This window comes from Bos indicus x Bos taurus, unplaced genomic scaffold, assembly GCF_003369695.1.
Source record: "Bos indicus x Bos taurus breed Angus x Brahman F1 hybrid unplaced genomic scaffold, Bos_hybrid_MaternalHap_v2.0 tig00001488_arrow_arrow_obj, whole genome shotgun sequence".
Classification (NCBI taxonomy): domain Eukaryota; kingdom Metazoa; phylum Chordata; class Mammalia; order Artiodactyla; family Bovidae; genus Bos; species Bos indicus x Bos taurus.
The window spans coordinates 13,163-21,503 of NW_020867429.1; the positions used below are offsets into that span (position 1 = coordinate 13,163).

Consider the following 8,341-nt stretch of genomic DNA (forward strand, 5'->3'; position numbering starts at 1 on the left):
TGGCACAGCTGAGAGAGGCGCAGGGCCATTGTAAGGGCCAGTCGCCAGCTCCATCACCTGCACCGTCTGTTATTAGGTGCTCACTTTGGGCATTATTAGGGAACTCTGGGAGAAGGCAATGGCACGCCACTCCAGCACTCTTGCCTGGAAAATCCCATGGACGGAGGAGCCTGGTGGGCTGCGGTCCATGGAGTTGCTAAGAGTCGGATGAGACTCGGCAACTTCACTTTCACTTTTCACTTTCACGCATTGGAGAAGGAAATGGCAACCCACTCCAGTGTTGTTGCCTGGAGAATCCCAGAGACAGCGGGGGCCTTGTGGGCTGCCGTCTGTGGGGTCTCACAGAGTCAAACACGACTGAAGTGACTTAGCAGCAGCAGGGAACTCTGACATCATTAATATTTCTCATTGATTTGCGTGTTTATCACAGGTCCACTGCTGTCCCACGAAACTTCAGGCGAGTTCTTTAACCCTGATGTGCCTCACTCACGACTGTGAAGTCCTGTGGAGCAGACTGAAGTGCCTAACATGTGGAAGATCTGCACTGAGTCACCCAGGCGTGTCCGACTCTTTGCGACCCCACAGACTGTAGCCTGCCAGCCTCCTCTGTCCATGAGATTTTCCCGGCAAGAATAATGCAGTGGGTTGCCGTCTCCTCCCCCAAGGGATCTTCCTGACCCTTGGAGACACAGAGGTTGAACCGGTATTGCCTGAATTGCAGGCAGATTCTTTACCGCTGAGCCCAGGGAAGCCCTAGGAGACTGTTGGGCATCCAACAAATGTTTAGTCAATGTTTGTTTGCTGTTCTTCTTATGAGTACTTAGGAGATAAAGCTCATGACTATAACCATGTTACATGTTGCCCATTTCCTTGGTTCCCAAGTAATCTATCATTCCTTGGGAATTCTGAAGAACAGGCTATGTTGCTGTGTTGGTTCTTTGGCCACCTGTCTCCCGCCCCTCTGGGATCCATGGTTTGACTGGTCGATAGAGACACCCACACATTGCCGTGACCTTTTACATTTTGTCTCATGGGTTCAAGGCAAGCTCTTCACTTTGCCCTTTTAAGTCCTCTTCGTCTTCTGCATCTTAGGAAGAGTCGCTTGTTCTCAAACCGTAAGAAGCTAAGACCATTGAGGCATCTTCCTGCCAAGTCCTGTCACGTGACAACCCAGACAAAGCCAAGTCCTCCTCCCTCCCCTCTCTTTCCTGCTTTCCCCCACTTTGCTCTCTGCCTCCCCCTCCCCTGGCCTCTGTCTGTCACATCGTCTCCATCTGAGGACACTTCTGATCCACAGATCACGTGATAAGAAGATTTTTCTAAAGTGAGATATTTTGGGGCTGCCAAAAAAGAACATGAATTGGGTGGGATGAAGAACAGAATGGGAGATTGGGGGCTGACATATATATACTATAGACATTGTATATAAAAGAGATGACTAACGAGAACCTGCTGTACAGGACAGAGAAGTCTACTCTATGATGACCTCAGTGGGAAAGAAATCCCAAAAAGGGGATATATGTATACGCGTAGCTGACCATTTTACCTGTCTCCTGAGAAACCTGTATGCAGGTCAAGAAGTAACAATTAGGGCCCTGTATGGAACAACTGATCGGTTCAGGGTTGAGAAAGGAGCACGACACGGCTGCCTGCTGCCACCCTGTTTGTTCAACTTATACGCTGAGCACATCATGAAAAATGCCAGCATGAGTTACAAGCTGGAATCAAGACAGATGGGAGAAACCTCAACACCCTCAGATATTCAGGTGATACCACTTTAATGGCAGAAATCAAAGAGGAGCTAAAGAATCTCTTGATGAGGGTGAAGGAAGACAGTGAAAGAACCACCTTAAAACTAAATATTAAAAAACTAAGATCATGGCATCTGGCCCCATCACTTCATGCAGATGGAAGGGGGAAATGTGGAAGCAGTGACAGATTTCCTCTTCTTGGCTCTAAAATCACTGCGGATGGTAACTGCAGCCCTGAAATCAGAAGGGGATTGTTTCTTGGCAGGAAAGCTATGACAAACCTGGACAGTGTGTTGAAAAGCTGAGACATCGCTCTGTCGACCAAGGTCTGTCTAGTCAAGGCTACGGTCTTCCCAGCGTCAGGTACAGTTGTGAGAGCTGGACCATAAAGAAGGCAGCACGCGAAAGAACTGATGCTTTCGAACTGTGGCACTGGAGAAGGCTCCTGAGAGCCGCTTGGACAGCAAGGAGATTAAATCAGTCTATCTTAAAGGAAATCAACCCTAAATACTCATTGGAAAGACTGATGCTGAAGTGCCAGTATTTTGGTCACCTGATGTGAACAGCTGACTCATTGGAAAAGTCCCTGATGCTGGGAAAGATTGAGGGCAGGAGGAGAAGAGGGCATCAGAGGATGAGATGCCTGGGTGGCTTCACCGATGCAACGGACATGAACTTGGGCAAACTTCGGGAGATGGTGAGGGACAGGGAGGCCTGGCGTACTGCAGTCCATGGGCTCGCAAAGAGCCAGACAGACTGGGCAACTGGACAGCAAGAGCAGAGCTGGTTCACCTTGCTGTGCAGTGGAACCCAGCACAGCTCTGTAAAGCAACTACATGCCAATAACGATTTTAGAAAGAGAAGAAGATTGGCAGGAAGTGTAGTTTTGCTTCCAGAGACAAACTGGTATGATATAAAGTAAAAGTTTCATTGAAAAAAAAAAGAACAGCGTGAACCTGAGTCCCACGAGTCACCCCACTTCCAGGAAGTGATGGCTCGGGGGCTTTCTCCCTCCGGCACCCTGCTCAGGTCAGCCTGGGTCACTGAGGAAAAACTGATGGGGGAGGGGAGTGAGGAGGAGGAATAGGAAATGTGCCGTTTATATGAAAAATTGAACAAAGGGAGACTCAGTTCTTGCAGGCAGTAATGAAGTATTTAAATGCCAGCGGAGTCACCATTAGCATATCTAAAGGCTCGCTTTTTTAAGTCTGTTGAGATGTCTGGTCAAAAATTATTAACCTGAGCAGGAAGCAGTCAGGGCTTTTTCTGGGGGCCAGGCGGACACACAAAGGAGAGATGAAGGGCATTTCAGCGGCCCTTGAGTCCGCCTTTGGTCACCAGGACCATTCAGTAGAGAAACAGCCCCAGGCTGGGGCTGGGGGGACCTTGATGCTGCAGATGGGCAGGGCCAGTCAGCTCCTTCTGGTCCCTTGGAAAGGAAGTCCTGTCAATAGGGCTCACCCCATGACCCATCTCAGGGATCTGGCTTAAATCCCTCCCCACTCCAAAACAGCAGAAAAATTCACTCTTGAAGAATTTGTGTATTTCTATATTTCCTGGCTATTTTTTTCCTTTTTTTTTTTCTTTTTTTTGGGGGGGGAGGGAGAGGGAGAGTGCAATTCATCTAATATAAAACTAACCATTTTAAAATGCATAATTCATCACCTTTCTCTAGTTTTGAAACTGGTGGTTCAGTGGTTAAAAATCCACCTTCCAATTCAGGGGACGTGGGTTTGATTCCTGGTCCGGGAACAAAGATCCCACATGCCACAGGGCGACTAAGCCCATACACCACAGCTAGAGAAGCCAGCTCACTCGAACCCGTGCTCCACGACAAGAGAAGCCCGCGCACTACAAAAAAGACCCAGCGCAGTCCCCCCAAAAATATTGCATCACCTCCCCACAAAACGCGCCGCCTCCGCTCCCCAGCCTGCCAGCTCGTCCTCATTACCTGTCTCCACGGGCCTGCCTACTCAGAACACTTCATGTGGATGGAGTGACACAATCTGTGGTGTTTCTGAGTCTGGCTCCTTTCACTGGGCAGAGTGTTTTCCAGGTTCATCTAGCCTGTGTGAGGGCTTTATTCCTTTTAGGGGAGGACAAGCCCATCATATGGACTTTCCTGGTGGCTCAGATGGTAAGGAATCTGCCTGCAATGCAGAAGACCCGGGTTCAATCCCTGGGTTGGGAAGATCCCTTGGAGAAGGGAATGGCAACCCACTCCAGTATTCTTACCTGGAGAATTCCACGGACACAGGAGCCTGGTGGACTACAGTCCATGGGGTCGCAAAGAGTCGGACACGACTGAGCAATTCACACACACACACAGTCCATCGTATGCATGGACCACATTTGGTTTCTCTGTTCACACGGTGACGGGCATTTGGGTTGTTCCCACCTTTGGGCAGTGGTGTGTAAGTTTAGTGTGAACATGCATGAACTAGTTTCTGTGTTCAACCCCTGGGGATACACCTAGGTGTGGAATTGCTGGGTCATGTGATAGCTATATGTTCAGCTCTGTTTTGATTTCTTCTCCCCTGTGGCTTCTGTTTCCCCAGTAAAACGCAACCATTCCAGATGTTTCTTCTCCCAGTAGGTCACCCAGATGGTGCATTCTCTGCAGTCTAGCAATGTCATCTGGACCGCTTTGGGAGCCCCTACATAAAGCCCAAGGATGTTGGAGACACGGCCCCCTGGCCATTCCTGAGAGTGCGGTGTGGCCACAGGCCAACGGGGCACCCCGTGTCAGGGCTGGTCTCTCTTCAGTTCGTTTCACAATCACATGCCTGTGGGGTCGAGTCAGGCCCAGGGAGGCTTTCCCTTCTCACAGGACTGACTGCCTTCATGGATCATGACCCAGACAGTTGCCACGCTAATCCATTCAGAGACCCTGGGAGCTACGAAGGGTCTGATTCCCTGGCAAAGTCCCCAGTGGGAGCAGGACCACCGGGGTGTGCCTTGGCAGCGCTGTCTGGCTCTGACTTCATTATGTGGGACATGTAGAGGGCTCTGGACATCAAAAGGCGTGGGGTCCATGGGCCTGGTCACATTATTCCTCCGAAGAATGGGGCCTCCGCTGACAAATGAGCTCGGTTACAATGGGAAGAAAGCGGAGGCCAGCGAGGGTGCCCAGAGGCCCCACACCTTCCGGCCCTCAAGAGCCCCCAGAGGGCCAGAGAGAGAAAAGCCAGTGGAGAGTCCTACTTACCGTCCATCGCCAGACACACCACCGACGGCATGAGGATTTGGAGTAAAAAGGAAGTTGAAAAACAAAGCAGAAGGGGCTGGGCACTCAGAGGACTCCAGGCTGCAAGTGTGGGTGCATGACCCCTCCTGCCCAGGCAGGAAGGCCCTGGAAGAGGGCAGCAGAGACAGAGGCTCAGAAAATAATTCAAAAGGACAACTCAGGGATGCAGAAAATGTCACTCTGGTTGAATGCAAGTCGTTATTAAGCCTTGAGTCCGTGGGAGACACTGGGCTGAGAACCCAACTTACGTTGCATCATTAAACTTCCTCAGCAGCCCCCGAGGCACGTCAATTATTTATGCCTGTCTTACAGATGAAGGGACTGAGGCTCCAAGAGGGCAGCCCACTGACCAAGGCCACTTGGAAGCCACAAGCTTATTGCCTGCATTCCCCGTCGCCGGCACTTGGTCACTGAGGCCCCATGATGTTCAGCGTTTGGTGACCATTCTGGACAACCTGAGGCCATCATTCAAAGGGCTGGTGGGTCCCAGATCGTTGCAAAGGAAGTGACAAGGAGACATAAGAAGAAGAATAAACTCACTGTTTAGTGAAGTAGATGCTTAAAGAATCGGGGGTTCTTAGGAGATGGAGCAGCTAAAACGGGCCTCCGAAGCCCCCACCCAGTATTCCTTGGTGAGGATACCTGAGGGCCAGGGGATGGGGGTGAAAGGGGGTACAGTGAGCTCTCAGTAAGGTCAGTTCAGTTTTTTGGTAAATTTAAACATGTCCAAAAAAATGTTATTTGGTACCTGACTCTGCAACCCCAGGGGCTGTAGCCCACCAGGCTCCTCTGTCCGTGAGATTTCCAGGAACGCAGCGTACAAAGCAGTGTATCTGGAATTATCCCACTTTCAAAACGAAACGTGGGCCTCTTCCCCGGGTCCTGGGGGGTCACCCTGTGCTGGGACTCCAGACAGTTGTCTCTCAGCTCAGTTTATTTCTGATCTTCTGAGACCAGCTGGGGACAACCTGGGTCCTTGGCCATGAGCAGACCAGGAGCAGCTGCAGTGCCACGCTTTTCTTGCTTTTCAAAACCCAAACCTTGCCTTTCTCCTCTAAGAAATAGGAATGGGGTCTCTCCATAGACAGATGTGAAGATTAAACATACAATGTCTGCCAGGGACTTCCCTGGTGGTCCAGTGGCTAGGACTCCGGGCTCCTAATGCAGGGGACCCAGGTTCGATCCCTGGCCAGGGAATTAGATCCCACATGTCCTCACTGAGACCTGGTGCAGCCCAATACATAATAAAATAAAAATAAATATTTATAAAACAAGATAAAACGTTTGCCATGACGTCTGCCACGTAAAAAGCACCCAGCCATGCGTCCTTCCCTTCCCACCCAGCTGTGATGATGGAGGAGCAGAGAGGAGGGGTGAGAGGGGACCCCTGTCTCCTGTCGCCTGGAATTTGAGGACCTCTGTTCTACGTTCTGCTTCCAGCAAGGCACGCACTTCCCACCATTGCCCTCTGCCTCCCCATCTGGAACCCTGCAGGGTGGAGCCTGCCCCTCTGCCTTCACCCATCAGACAGTCCTTTCTCTTGGGCTTCCCTCTCTGTTAGTGTCTCTTTCAAGGACTCCTCCTCCAGGGAGCCTCCCCTGAACACATCGCCTCCTGGGCCTCTTTCGATGAACTGGGACGGCATCTGTAGCCCACAGCACAGAGTTTGATGCTGGATGGTGTGCGCTGTGCATCTGTCTCGTCTTCAGGAGTCGTCACAAGCCCAGCCTCTTCTGTTGTCCCAGCAGTGCTGGCCATATTCCCCCAGGGGATCCCTTGTTCAGCAGGACTTTCTGATGCAAAGACAGAGGACAAAAACTAAGCATGTAGTTGGTGCTCGTGTCAAGTTCTAGAAGCCCCGAGAAAGCTGAAGCCTCCGTATGGCTCCCAGCACAACAGGGCAGAGCTTGCCAGCTTTGACTGAGAACTCACTAGAGCGATCCAAGGCCTGAGTGGGAGCTGACTGCAAAGCGGCCAAGTGCCAGCCTGATGCCAGCGAGCTCAGGGATGTCACGACCGCCTGCTGGCGCATGCTGAACACGCGCGTGAGTCCCCCGACCGGTGAGGGTTGAGTTGTGTTCCCCCAAAATTGTGTTGGAACTAAACTGAACTGAACTGAAAATTATGTTGAAGTCTGAATCCTTGGGGCCTATGGTGTGACCTTATTTGAAATAGAATCTTAGAGATGCAATCAAAGTAAAGTGAGAGCGTGCTGGATTAGGGTAGACATTAAACCCAATGACAGGTGTCCCTATTGTTGTTGTTCAGGCGCGAAGTCGTGTCCAACTCTTTGCAACCCCATGAACTGCCGCACTCCAGGCTTCCCTGCCCTTCACCATCTCCTGGAGTTTGCTCAAACTCATGTCCATTGAGTCGATTATGCCATCCAACCATCTCATCCTCTGTCGCCCTCTTCTCTTCTTGCCCTCAGCTTTCCCAGCATCAGGGTCTTTTCCAGTGAGTCAGCTCTTCCCATCAGGTGGCCAAAGGATTGGAGCTTCAGCTTCAGCATCAGTCCTTCCAATGAATATTCAGGACTGATTTCCTTTAGGATTGACTAGCTTGATCTCCTTGCTGTCCAAGGGACTCTCAAGAGTCTTCTCCAACACCACAGTTCAAAAGCATCAATTCTTCGGTGTTCAGCCTTCTTCATGGTCCAACTCTCACATCCGTACAAGAAGGAGGAAATTTGGACACACACAGAGGGAAGTCAGGGAGGTGAGGACAGAGGTAGAAATCAGAGGAAGGTATCTACAAGCCAAGGATTGTTGGCAACACTGGAGGCCAGAGAAACAAGGAAGGACCCTCTCCTGGGGCCTCAGAGTGGGACGAGACCCTGTGACACCTTGAGCTCAACCTCTGTTCTTCAAAACTGTGAGAGAATCCACTTCTGACCGTTGAAGCCACCTGGTTAGGGGCCAGAGGACTGTACCCCACCTAACTAGCACGCGGTACAGAAACCCACATCTCTAGCAAGCTTTCTGTTACAATTTTTTAATAATAAGTTTCATTTTCTCATGTTGCCATGATAAATGGTGATTATGTCCCGGAAATGTTGCAAAGTATTTCCAACATTAAGTTAAGATTATAGCTACTCTGATAGTCTGCATAATACAAGGCACTTTGAGAAAGATGCAGTATTTTAAATTTCCCTAGTGACACCAGTTGGCAGAAAACATACTAAACAAAAGAAAGCAACAAAAAATTAAATAATAACCAATAAAACTGAAAATGATAACCAATAAAACGCCAATAAAACCAAAATGCCCACAGATGTTTTTAAAAAGAGAACAGGTAAGAACACAGAAGAACATAAGCAGCCTGCTTTTGAAATACCATCCTT

At 50.0% G+C, this 8,341-nt stretch overlaps 1 non-coding gene across 1 annotated transcript; it reads left to right on the forward strand.

Moving 5' to 3' along the window:
- Positions 1-6,122: 6,122 nt before the first annotated feature.
- Positions 6,123-6,195, forward strand: TRNAR-CCU. Its single transcript has one exon. It is a non-coding gene; the product is annotated as a tRNA-Arg (tRNA).
- Positions 6,196-8,341: the final 2,146 nt, after the last annotated feature.